The sequence below is a fragment of the Ovis canadensis genome, chromosome 4, assembly GCF_042477335.2.
Source record: "Ovis canadensis isolate MfBH-ARS-UI-01 breed Bighorn chromosome 4, ARS-UI_OviCan_v2, whole genome shotgun sequence".
In the NCBI taxonomy this organism is placed as follows: Eukaryota; Metazoa; Chordata; class Mammalia; order Artiodactyla; family Bovidae; genus Ovis; species Ovis canadensis.
Window position 1 is genome coordinate 121,933,362 of NC_091248.1, and position 14,548 is coordinate 121,947,909.

Sequence of the window (14,548 nt, forward strand, 5' to 3'; positions counted from 1 at the left end):
ACCTCTCTTCCCTCTGGCCATGACGTATTTGTTCTCTGTATCTATGTCCCTGTTTCTGTTTGGTTGTGTTAGTTCATTTATTTTGTTATTTAGTGAAAACATACAATATTTATCTGTCTCTTTAGGACTTATTTCACTTAGCATAATAGCTCTAGGTTCCTCAATGTTGTTGAAAATGGCAAGATTTATGGCTGAGTAGAATTCTATCATGTATATACACTGCATACTCTTTATCCATCCATCTATTGTTGGGCACTTAAGTTACTTGTATATCTTGGCTATTATAAATAATACTGCAATGAACATAGGGGTACATATATCTTTTCTAACAAGTGTTGCTGTTTTCTTTGGATAAATACCCAGAGTTGGAATTGCTGGATTGTATGGTAATTCTGTTTTCAATTTTTTTGGGGAAAAAATTGTTCCCCCATTGTTTTCCACAGCGTATATACCAGTTTACATTCCTACCAACAGTGAACAAGTATTCCCTTTTCTCCGCATCCTCACCAACACTTGTTATTTCTTGTATTTTTGATAATAGTCGTTTAATGGGTGTGAAGCAATATCTCATCATGGTTTCGATTTGCATTTCTCTGTCGAGTGATGTTAAGCACCTTTTCAAGTGCCTGTTGACCATCTGTATGCCTTCTATGGAAAAAAAGTCTATTCAGACTCTGCCCATTTTTTAATGAGGTTGTAGTTTTTTTTAAGGTTGAGATGTATGAGTTTTTTGAATATTTTGAATATTAATTCATTATTAGATCATTTGAAAATATTTTGTCTGTTCAGTATGTGGCCTTTTCATTTTGTTGGTAGTTTCCTTTGTTGTGCAAATGATTTTTCATTTGATGTATTCCCATTTGCTTATTTTTGCTTTTTCTTCCTTTGCCTGAAGCAACATTCAAAAAATCAGTAAGATCAACATCAGAGTACTGCATATATTTTCTTCTAGTTTTTTCTTTTTTTACTGAAGTATAGTAGGTTTATAATATTAGTTTCAGATGTATAGCATAATAATTCAGTATTTTCACAGATTTTATTTCATTAAAAATCATTATGATAATGGCTGCTATAGCAGAATACTCTGCTGTACAATATATCCCTGTTGCTTATCTATTTTGTATATAGTAATTTGTCATCTCTTAATCCCTTATTCATAATTTTCCCCGCCTCTCTTTGCTTTCCACTTGGTAACCACTAGTTTGTTTTCTATATCAGTGAGTTTTTGTTCTGCATATACATTTGTTTGTATTATTTTTTATATTCCACATGTAGTTGATAACATACAATATGTGTCTTTTTCTGTCTAACCTATTTCACTAAGTGTAATAGTCTCTAGTTCTATCCATAATGCTTGTAGGGAACAAGGTATTAGGAAGGTTGAGAAGTGCTTGCAAACGAGACTCTCAACCAGGGCTGAACATTCTTGCAAATGAGATGTTCAGCCAAGAATCCTCTGTTTGTTCCCGTGGGAAAAGAACATTTCTTGCACACAAGGATTTCTCTGATTCCTCAAAAGGAATAGACTCAGCGACAAAACGGATTCTAAGTTGATAAAGAAGTTCCCCAAAACAAAGTCTTAGCTGCAGTAAATAAGACAAGGTAAAGGCTATCTCGCCCTGCGCCTTCGCGCTGTATAGTCGCTGAATTATGGTGCTTGGCAGCTTGCCCTGTAGATTGTTGTGCAAAAGATATAAAGTAAAGCAGCTGTAAAAAGCAAGGAGTTAAAATACAAAGATTCGAACCACTCTGCAGTGTTGGTGTTTCATTCCGTCACTAGCAAATGCTGAAAATGACAGAATTTTATTCTTTTTTATGACTGAGTAATATTCCATTACATGTACTTACCATATCTTCATATTCATTTGTTTGGTGACTTGGGTTGCTTTTCTATTTTGGCTATTGTAAATAGTGCTGCTATGAATATTGGGGAGAATGTTTCTTTTCAAATTAGTGTTTTCAGTTTTTCCAGATACACACCCAGGAGGAGAATTGCTGGATCACATGGTAGTTCTATTTTCAGTTTTTTGAGGGAACTCCATCCTGTTCTCCATAGTGGCTGCAGCAATTCACGTTCTCACCAACAGTGTAGGAGGGTTCCTTTTCCCCATGCTCTCTCCATCATTTATTATTTGTATATTTTTGATGACCATTCTGATTGGTATGAGGTAATACCTCAGTGGTTTTGATTTGCATTTCTCTAATAATTAGCAGTGTTGAGCATGCTTACACTTGCCTCTTGGTCATTCATACATCTTTAGAAAATGTCTATTCAGTTTCCATGGGTAGCTGTGGAACCAGGGATCCCAAGTCTAGTGTCACCCTGCCGCTGGGTGGAGCCAGTTACTGACATAGCTGGCCGTAGCGTCACATGTGTTACAGGGCTTCCATTGGCCTGGTGGTGTGTAAGACTGTGGCCCAGGGGATCCTGGGTGTGATGCCTGCACACTGGTGGATGAGGTGGTTCCCAGGGCTGGTGGCAGCTTTCTGGGATGTGGGATCAGGTCCTGAGTCCTCTGGCAGGTAAGGCTAGGTTCCAGGGTGGCTGTGTGTTGAGAGGGTCTTGAGGCAATCAGCTTGATCATGAGTGGCTGTGTTGCTGCCTGGCTTGCTACTTGGCCCTGAGCATCTAAGGACTGGTGCTACTGGTAGGCAGTGGAGCCAGTTCCCTGGACCAAAAGCTAGAGGGATGATTCCAAAATGGTGCTTGCCAGCACCAGCATCCTCATAGAAGAATGAGCTCCCCACAATGGCAGTTTATAGTGTCCATGTCCCCAAAGTCAGTTCTATTTGCCTTGTACCTCTCCAGAAGGCTTCACAAGATTGGAGGTGTGTCTCACCCAGGTTCCATTTAAATGATTGCTTTTGCTCTGAGCCATAGAGCTTCAGTGAGATTTCATGTTTGCTTTTTAAGAGTGGAGTCTTTATTTTTTTTTGTTGTTGTTGTTAATCCCACAGCCCTATTGCTCTCCCAAAATTCAGCACTGCTGGCCTTCAAACCCAAATGTTCTGGAGCTCCTCTTCCTAGTACAGGAATCCCAGGCTGAGGAGCAGCTTGAGGTCTGGCTTAGACCCCTTGCTTTTCAAGGAGAAACTCTGAAATTGCAATTATCCTCCTATTTGTGGGTCATCCACCTGAGGATCTAAGTCTTGACTAAATCATGTCACTACCCCTTCTGCCTGTCTCACTGTGGTTCCTTCTTTACATCTTTATAGAAGATCTCTGTTAGTCTTCTGATCTTTTATATTAATAGTTGTTCTATAAATACTTAATAATTTTTTGTTACTGTGGAAGGAGGTGAGCTCAAGGTCTTCCTTCTCCACCATTTTTGCCACTCCTGTCCCATTTTATTTGGCAATTTTCTTCAGGATGATTAGCTTCTAAAAATCACACTCCCATAGGTCTTCCATATCTACTCCATTTTCTCTCTTTTTTTTCTTTTAATGTTTTTATTTGATTTTTTCCTGTTGATCTTCATTTGAATTCATTGATCTTACACTAGACTGGATCAAGTGTGCTATTAAATCCACATGCTGTTTTCTTAATTTCACATATTATTATTTGTTCCTTAAGATGGAATATCTGCAGTCCCTCCCATCAGGAAGCTTGCACAAGCCTCTTAGACATAGCCTCATTCACCAGAGGGCAGATAGAAGGAATATCTGATTACTTTTGTGGATTCTAATTTTTCATTGAAATATTGGTTTTTGTATTTTGTGTATCTTTTCCCCCATTTTCTTTGATCTAAGTTATTTTGAAGTCTTGAGGCTTCAGTTTCTGTGATATATCTGAGATCTCTTCTATTGGCTCTTTTATCCCTTGGTTATTGATCAAGTCTTCCTGCTTTTTAATATTTGGAATAATAAATCATAAAGAATATAGATTATTTTATCATATATTAAGATTAATGAAGCGAAGCTTAGTTTTTTCTCCCTAATGACAATTAAACTTATTGAAATCCACCTTGCTCCTTTTAGGGCTTGTTCCTTTTAGAGTTAAGACAAATTTCGGTTATGTTTTTTCATATTAGGACTTAGGCAATGCCTACGAAAACCTCCACAGACATCTTTAGAATATTTTCAACATATACTTTCTCTCTATAATCTTATCCCCTAAAATTCTAGCTTTCTTATTTGCCCATAACTCCAATCTCTGTTGGAGATTTCAGCTCCTTACTCTTGGGAGAAAGCCTGTGTGAACGTGAAACTTACTTGCACTCCCTTTAAACAAACTTGTCCTACATCGTTCAGTCGTGTCCAACTCTTTGTGACCTGGAGTGGGTAGCCTATCCCTTCTCCAGCAGATCTTCCTGACCCAGGAATTGAACTGGGGTCTCCTGCATTGCAGGTAGAATCTTTACCAGCTGAGCTACCAGGGAATCCCCAACTTAAAAAGCACACTCATTCAATTCACTTCTGACTGCATTAACAATTTTGTATTTCTGAACAAAGTGTTTTTGGGAAAAAATATTTTGGAAAATTGATGTTTTGCACTTAACAAGTATTTTTAAAACTCATTAATAACTAAATCAGGAAAATAGTAGATTGCATCAGTTTGAGGAGGGTTTGGCAAGGGCACATGTACATAGTTATACACCCAACAACCATATTAGATCACAGTTTTCTTTATGTTTAATGCCTGTTTGAGTGGGTAAGTTACAAGGACAATATAATGCTGAGTTTTATCTTCAAAGATATAATTAATCTGAAAGATCAAATCAAGGACTTCCTTGGTTGTCCAGTCAAGACAAGCCTCCACACTGCAGGGGGCATGGGTTTGATCCCTGTTAGGAGGAACTAGGATCCTGCATGTCATGTGCCACAACCAAAAAGCAAATGAAATATCAAGTCATAAGCCTGAGAAGTGAATATTAAGCAAGTTGATTTGCGGCTGTTAAAAAAAAGTAGGGTAAAATAAGGGTAGTTATTATGTGCTAAATTGCGTCCCCCCCTTAATGTAAATGTTGAGGTTTTAACTGTCAGAATGTGTCCATAACTAAGCTTGCATATTTAAAATGTAATTAAGCTAAACTGAGATCATTAGGTTGGGCACTAATATGGTACAACTGGTGTCCTTTTAGAGCAGATGATTAGGCTGCAGACATACATGAAAGGAAAAGTGAGTAAAGTCGTAGAGAAAAGATTGCCATTACAAGCCGAGGGAGAGGCTTCAGAAGAAACTAAACCTGTTGATTCCTTGCTCTTGGACATCTAGCCACTGGGGCAATAAGAAAATATATTTTTGTTGTTGAGTCCATGTAGTTTGTGGTGCTTTGTTATGGCACTCCTAGAAAACTAACAGTTTAGCTCAGAGGTATAAGAAATAATCACATAAATGTCAAGTAACAGTGTGCCAAACAATATGTATGGAGTCAGTTATCAAAGGTATTATTAAAGAAGTAATTAAAGAAAAAAGAACAAATAGTACATTGTTTGCAAGTTTGGGAAAAATTTCTTTCTTACTTAAAGGTCCTAAAAATGAAGTCTTCAAGAAAACAATATCGTTCTTTGAATACTAACACAAATATCTCTTAGGTATTTCCAGTTGAACTCTCACTTTAAAAAGTCACAGTAATCATATCAGAATTTCTTATTAAGTTGCCCTTTTTAAGCCTGCACTTCTCTGAAGTCCTCTAAAAGGAGCATATAATCAAAATTTACCTTAAAATTAAAACTATGGGGAAATAGAAACCATTTTGTAGACAAAAAGTACATGTGGATGTGTGTGTGTGTATTCTTCAGTCAGCAAACCAAGATGAAGATGAGCAAATTAATTTAAAAGCGCCAAAATAAATCTCTGTGTTAAATCTTTCCTAATTTTGTGACATAAATATGACACTGAGATATTGCTATACAATTTGACCTGAAATGCAAAAAGTCATCAGGACCACATACCTTCTTCTCAGGCACCTAGACAGGCAGGAGTTTGTCATATGAAAAGTTCCTCAAATTTATCTAAGCTTATATTGTATAAAGAATAGCTTATGGTATCTCTACACAGAAAATATTTGCATAGACAGAAAATATTTTTACTTTTAAAAAAGCACTGGTCACTAGGAATAAACTGAGTAAAGACCTCCAGAAACTCTGCTCCAGAAAATCAAAAATCACACTGACAGAATCTGTCAAAATCATCTTTTTCAAAACCTAGAAGTTAAAGACTTGCAAAAATGTCAGTGTTCATCAGGAAAAACTGCTGACCTTGTTAACAACAGCGAGGTCTGCAGGGTTTTAACTTATTCCGTAGCCATCATCATCACTCCAGCTCCACAGTACCCTGGAAAACAAACAGCCCGACAGCCGTGGTGAGACCCGGCGTCCTTACAGCCTCTGGAAGGTGTAGCCAAGAGCAAAGGAACAAACTAACTTATGATATGTGGAAAAGAATTTACCATTAGTGTATAAAATTTGGGATTAGGATTAGAACCTAAGCATACCAGAGATTCTGAACTCTTAAACTTTAATACGAATTGTGAAATCATGACTGAGTTTTATAACCAATGTTGGAAAATGCAAATAATATTTTTATTTATAACTGCAATATAAAATATATATGTGCATATATACTGCATATATATATATTTTATTTATATGTGTATGTATACATACTTCTGTCACCAAAGGAGCTAGAGGAAAGTAAGAAATAAAGAGAAGCATCAAGCATACACAAGTTAATCCTTAAAATATATATATAATAGAATAGTATCTACTATTATAAACCAGGCACTCTCTTGACAACAAGCAAGAGTAATGCATGAGAAAGAAGCTTATAATCAGCTCCTTGTAGCTGGCTTTTGGGCACTGGAATTACCCTGAAAAATAGAAGTCAGAAGACTTGCTGATTCACTCTGATGTGCAGTAGGTAAGCATTTATTCTGGACCACTGCATTTCTGGAAGAGGCTTGGCTTGTGATATTTACTTATGTTTTATCAGCATATTAAATGTGTTGAAATCCCTGGGATTTATGAAGTCCTATAGAAAGTGAACAGAAAATAGATGATTTCTACGATCTGATCACCGGACCTAGCAAATAGATCATTGTTATCATTGAAATGAAGTTTCATATTCTGACCAGATGTTTTCAAGACAAAATAGGAGCAGAAATTTTCCAGATATAGCAATTGCTGGAGAAAAATTCATGAGTAGGCAAGAGTGGTAGAATTTATAGCATAAGTTTTAGACTGGTCTTCTCTGGGAAAAAAAATTAGCTCCAAATTCAGATAAATGCACAAATCCAGTAACCCATTCGGTATGTTAGTGCTGTCTGTCATCTTATTGCTTTCATAGTTACTTTCACAGTTGCTTTCTCACCAGCGGAGACTATGGGTGGAAGGAATTATGGGAGATGTAAAGAAAGAAAATTCAAGAAACCATCTGGAAGAAGACTAAGGAAACAGAATGGTTTCTGGGAGCGTCGAGGACCAATTGATATGAATACCCATGAGTTTAAGGGGTCTGAGTTATCATGATTGTGTGTTGTCTGTGAATCTGTGTGTGCAGGCAAACCCATCCATCATCTAAATTTAATGTTCATGACACTAAACAGAGAGGAGACAATGATATCTCCCAATGTAGGACATGTATTTAGGGAAAAAGTGTTATCAAATACTTAAGAGACAAATACTTAAGGAATAAGCGGGGAAGGGAAGTGAAAGTGAAAGTCGCTCAGTCATGTCCGACTCTTTGTGACCCCATGGACCATACAGTCCATGGAATTCTCCAGGCCAGAACTGGAGTGGGTAGCCTTCCCCGTTTCCAGGGGATCTTCCCAACCCAGGGATCGAACCCAGGTTTCCCACAGTGCAGGTGGATTTATTTTTTTACCAGCTGAACCACCAGGAGAGGCCAAGGATACTGGAGTGGGTTGCCCATCCCTTCTCCAGTGGATCTTCCTGACCCAGGAATCAAACCAGAGTCTCCTGCATTACAGGAGGATTCTTTGCCAGCTGAGCTTTCAGGGAAGCCCTGGGGAAATAGAGTTGCATCTCAAAGAGTTTCCAAGTAATTGCTAATATTTGCAGTAGAAAATTTTGATAATTATTGCACATTAACACTTCCCAGCAGACAAAGATTGTTCACTCCCTGAGAAAGATCCACTCCTTTGAGGGGCTGCAGTAACAAGCTCCTTGGGGATTGCACTTATTACTTCACGAATCTTTCCAACTGTAGCATACGGATGCAGGAGCAAGTGCATAATATCAAGATCAAGTGCATAATACATATCCTTGGGGATTTTACTTATGGGACAAGCACTGAAGTGTGACTTATCTGTAGAAGTTTCATACCAAGATTCTCCTGAGTGCAGACCTCTTTGCCTTTCTTCTTGAGTTCTTATCTCTCTGCATAAACAGGTTCACAAACGGGCACATGCACACCCACACTCCCATAGATGGCGCAGCAGGAGACCCAGGAGAGGAGGGGCAGGCTTTGCGCTCCTTTGTAGGAAAGACATAGAACAGTGAGAGTATGCTTTGCCATTTGTTCCCTGGGCTCTCCAGGAATGTCGCTGGGGAATGGGCTGGCTTTAGGTGATCAGACTCTAAAGCCGTCACACCTAGAGGCTCCTGAGCACCCTGAATCCTGTCCTTTGGTCAGGACAGAAAAGGTGTCTGGGACTCCCCATCTACTGCGCTCACTCCAGGGAGCAGGAGACTCAGCTCCAGCCATTCCCATCTCTGTGAGTTTTCCTCTACATTCAGGTCCAAGTTGAGGAAAAGATCAGAAATAGTAGCAGCTCCCAGTTATATAAATCCTTATTTACACATTGATTAATGGTTTCAGAAGAGCAGGGGAGAAGGCTGGCAGAATCATCAGGTTTAGGAAAAAGAAAAAAGCTACCCTTCTGAAGACCCCTTTCTTGCTCTGTGCTGGGGTCTCAGAGTCACATCTGATACCCACGCTGTCTAAACATAGGTTTCTTACTCATAGTCAGAGCCCCTCCCTGGTGCCCCATTTTACTGGAAGGGGCTGGTAAACTCAGTGTCCCGAAGTCATGGTGTCAAACTGAAAGGGGCATAAGAACATCTAGAGCTGATGTCTCTCCTTACAAACGATGAATCCAGAAGTCTCGTATAACTTGTCCTTCATTGTCTTTCATTTCTCCCTCTGCTGAGGACCATCTGCTCCTACTGAATCCTGGAAACGTCCTGCCAGGAAGTGAGAACAACGGGGCTCCTTTCTTTGCTGCCCAGTAGGAAGGTGTTTAATAAAGAGCAGGGAGAAATCCCTCTAGCTACCTGATAAAGGTCCCATTAGTGTTTCTTTTGCAGCAGGGAAGCTGGTAAAGGTTCCATCTAGTTTAACCTGATTTTGCTGTCTAGAATTATTCTCCAGTGATGCGTGTCCTCATTTGAGGGAAATCCTGTGTCATCTTCTAGAGTGTGATAACCTGAGTACCACTGTCACTTATCAGCTTTAGGGGAAAGTTCTAGCTGGTGAAAATATGGTGAAATGTCCCTACTACAATAACAGTTTCTCTATTTACATGTCTGTGCACCTGGCAAGTTTTCAGTGAATATTTTTGTCTTGGTGAAATGTCCCTACTACAATAACAGTTTCTCTATTTACATGTCTGTGCACCTGGCAAGTTTTCAGTGAATATTTTTGTCTTACCCCTTCACATTTAAGTCAATTTTTTTAAATGGAATAAATAAAAATTTATAAATTTTGCCATTGAAAAAGAAAAGATAATCCATAGTATTTCTATTGTTGTAATGAGGCATAGGATTTCTAATACTTTCCTCTAAACTGCAAAAGCTTGGTTATTTTCATAAATATTTCAGCATTCTAATTTTTAATATTCAAATTACTATTTATGAACCTAACAGTTTTCATGTTCATATAATCTGACTTCTGTTTTATAAAAGATGGGAGTTGATGATCTGTTAACAGGAAATTACTGGAAAGGCATTCTAGGAAGCCCTGACCTGAGCTTATAAACCATCAGGGTCCACTGAGGTATGAGGAGTAGGAGCAAAAGATTTCATTTTAGCAACAGGTCAGATAAAGCAGTGATCACTCTGTAGACACGAAGCAGGATAGGAGATGTCCTAGGACTAATAAAGCCTTCTGATAATCATCCTGCAGGATACTGTTTATTAATGCATTTCATTATTTTTTAACTAGAAAAAAAATCTCTAAGTACATGTTAAAATTAAGCAGAAATTAAAATATATTAAGTGAATGTCCTTTAAGGTATATTCTTATTTTATATACAATGTAACACATGTATTCTTTTAACTTGTAGTGGAAACATGCCTGAAATATAGATCACATTTTCTAGATATTCAGGCTTTTACAGCTGGACTTAGAAGCTAATATCAGATAAACAGGAGCCCCATGGAATGATGAGGAAGAAAGACAGGCATTAGAGAGCATACATCCGGGAGCCAGAGAATCAGGCAGTGTTATTAGGATACTGATGGTGAAAGGCAAAAAGCTGCTGGAGATTTGATTTATGTGTAACTTTTCAATTTGTGTAGAAGACTAATTCTAAGTTAAACTGAATTACTAGGTCCCTCAGCAGACAGGTCAGGTCAGGAAGGCAGATCAGAACTAACGGGTAAACCAGGAGCCAGCATGGAGGCTTTGAATGCTTGTGCTGACATTAGTAACATTTGATGTTTCTGCTAGCATTCATTGTAACATTAGTACCTAAAACTAATATTTTAGAGACATGCACCAAAATAGAATAAGAGCCTTAGAATCATTTTACTAGCTGTCTCACTCCACCTGCTTTAGAACCTGATGCTATCCTATACTGTCTCTAGAGAGAAACACCTCTGGTCTACTCTCCCTGGCACGAAACACAAATATGTGTCGCTTGAAGAAGTTAATAATTCAATTCCTCCAATATGCTGTATTTACTCATTTGATTTCTTATTTATGGCTCTTATTTGAAATCAGGGTCTGATGATCTATTTGTTTGACAGTGACCAAAAATTAGACTTTTCTTCAGTTTCAAGCTTTGAATGGTGACTCTGTTCCTTGGTAAGTACTCCTGAAAGTGGACTCTATACTCAGTATATAATCGTATTCCATCCTAAACGTGCCTTCCTATTTTTGAAAATCTCCTGAACACATTTCATGTGATAAACAGACAAGAGGCTTTAATTCATTTGCATAAATTTGTCACTTCATTCATAACACATACTGATGCACTCAACTATTTTTCTCATTTATGGCGAATAATAGAGCTAATATTGGATAGTATTGCTTAGATTCTATTGTATCTAAAGAGAACTGTTTTATAAAATGTCCTCAGGTACAAGATACATAATATAAAGGAGGCTAGTAGACTGAATATAAGTAAAGGCAGTTTTTGATATTAGAAATTAAACTTTCTTACTTAGCTGTGGATTAATATCTATATAACTATAACTACAAAATCATTAGAAAGTATTCATTGAATTTTTTAATAATCAATTATCCTCTTCAGTTTAACACCAGAAAACCACACTCTTCCCTCTGCCCAATTATGTCCAATCCAATTTTGTATTTCATAGGTGATATACAAACAAGGGACTTTGAAGCTAATGCTACGAATGTCCCATACGTAACGCCTTGCACTCCCACTTCAGAGAACACTGGCCTGATTTCCAAGTGCCAGCAGCTACATTTCCTTGCTTGCAGGTTCCCCAGAAACCAGAGCCACTTTTCTATCCCATCACCCAGTGAAAAGGAGCCCTAATTCTTGGTCCACCCACCTCAGGGCTCTCACCCAATAATAGATACTGGTTGGTATATAGATACTCTAGGTCCCTTCTACTCCAAGTGGGTTCACACTGAGATGCATATCCTACACGGGCTCTGAGATTTTTCCATTAGGATCTGATTTCAGTTACTCCTATTTTGTCCTACTGCAGCATCCAAACTTAAGCAGCTGCCTTGATGTGGTCATGTCACTTTTCCATTCCTTTGTTAATTGATGTTCATAGATTCGAAATCATAGAACTTACTATGGAATTCATTGTTGATCACACTATTTTGAAATGTGACTTTGACTCTCATTTTTTTTCCCCTAAAAAATGACTTTATAAAGAGATACCGGCCAGATTATTCTCATCAAGTGAGGTTCCCCAAACTTAATTTTTCTTGGAATAAGTTAATTAAATCATACATTTCTAAAACTAATTATAAGAACCCTTGCAACATATATCTCTTTGCTCACATGAATTATAAGCTCAAGCAAAGAGACAACTCTATGTTTCAACCTTTTAAAATAAGCTAAGATAGATATTTTACTTGGAAGGTAGAAAAAAATTAGTATATATAATCGTATAAATCTATGTGAAAGTGAAAGTCACTCAGTCGTGTCCGACTCTTTGTGACCCAATGGACTATACAGTCCTTGGACTTCTCCAGGCCAGAATACTGGAGTGGGTAGCCTTTCTCTTCTCCAGGGGATCTTCCCAACCCAAGGATCAAACCCAAGTCTCCCGCATTGCAGGTGGATTCTTTACCAGCTGAGCCACAAGGGAATTAATTTTTATTTTGATATCTCTGGTGACAGAAAATTTACAAACCCCTTTATGTTTTAATGGGCTTGTGGATCGTTTAGATCATTTTTCATGTGAAGTAAGTTCAAGTAAATATTTGCACAATTGGCATTTGATTATTTTTCATTAGTGATTTGCAGAAAATGTTTTATATTCCAAATATGAGCCCTGAATTTATTGTACCTGTTATGAATAATTCATACTTTCTTGATGATGCCTCTAGATAAATAGCTGTTAATTTCTTAGTTTTATCACTCTTTTATGTTGTTTAATATTCCACTCAATTCAAGGTCATAACTATGCCACAAAGCTTATTTCTATCTTTTATATTTAGATCATTACCTACCTGCATTTCTATTTTGGTTTGATTTTATCTCTCCATGTAAATAGACAACTGATCCAGCATTATTATTGAAAACACCTGTGCCTTTGTCTTGGTTCAGATGTGCTTGTGGAGTGATGGGAATGTGCATTTTTGAACTTCTGGTTTAATCATGCTATTTCATGAGTGTACTTAATTATCTTTGCCTCAGCAGAACATTGCCTGACTGTAACTTTATAGGTCTCAATATTTCATAGAGTAAATCCTTTTACTTCATTCTTCTTTATCATTTCCTTCTCTTTTCTTGATCTTTCGTATTTTCTCATAAAACTTATAAGAAAGATTATCAATTTCTGCACATTAAAACCTCCCTTAAATTCTGATTTGGATTTCATTGAACCTACAGATCAATATGAAGAGATGTGAAATCTTTACAAAATGTTCATTTATTCCATAAAATATTATGCATGTTCCAGAGTTTGGATATTTGCTTATTATAATAGGTCATCTACAGAGATTTTAATGTTTTCAGCATTCATTAGTGTGTTGTCAATAAAAACTGAAATTTATTTTCTGAATTATTTTATTGACATATAGTTTGTTTACAATTATATTAGGTTCAGGTGTGCAACCTGGTGATTCAATATTTTGTATTAACAGATTATCCTTCATGTAAAGTTATAACATATTGACTATATTCTTGTGCTCTACAGTGCATTTTCTTTATCCTATGTGTTGTAGTTTTGACCTCTAATTTCCTATCCCTATATTGCCCTCTATCCATCTTTTATTTAGAATAATCTTAGTAAAGTTTGCGTACGGCTGCTGCTGCTGCTAAGTCGCGTCAGTTGTGTCCAACTCTGGGCGACCCCATAGACAGCAGCCCAACAGGCTCCTCTGTCCCTGGGATTCTCCAGGCAAGAGTACTGGAGTGGGTTGCCATTTCCTTCTCCAATACATGAAAGTGAAAAGTGAAAGTGAAGTAGCTCAGCCGTGTCCGACTCTTTGCGACCCAATGGACTGTAGCCTACCAGGGTCCTCCGTCCATGGGATTCTCCAGGCAAGCGTACTGGAGTGGGTTGCCATTGCCTTCTCCTTTGTATATGGCTAGAAAGTACTTATTGGTTACACCTTAAATTTTTAAACTGAAATTTCAGTCTTCATGTCTATAAGCCATCTATTTCAAATTTCAACCCTTTAATTCCCCACTTCAAAAATGTGGGGAATAGTTTTCTTATTATTCCTTCTCATAATTCTTCTCCTGTATTAGTTGATTTTTTTTTGTATTAGTTGATTTTGTAAACTCATTTTTACATTGTCAAGATTGCATTATAGTTATTTCTTACTCAGTCTCCCCTAAGCTATCATTTAATCTGGATAATCTTTAGAATTAGAAATTACTGTATTTGATAGAAATATTTGTTTCAACACAAAATATGTTAGAATGAGTACCAATTCCACTGATTAGTGTCGAGGAACTAGCATAAATCTCTCTAGCTCAGTTACAGGATGGCCCGAGTAGAAAAGTGTACATACTGACCAATGACACCTCCGTATTTTGAAGTGCTGTTATTTTATTAGCTCTATTAGGAAGGAGAAATTCTATTTTTGGTATCAAAATTTTCTTCCATTTCAGTGCTGTTTAAGAAATTTAATCTACCTTCACTATTATTTTTTTTAACTTTTAGTTGAATTGAAAATGATGGTATTAGAGATGAAGATACAATA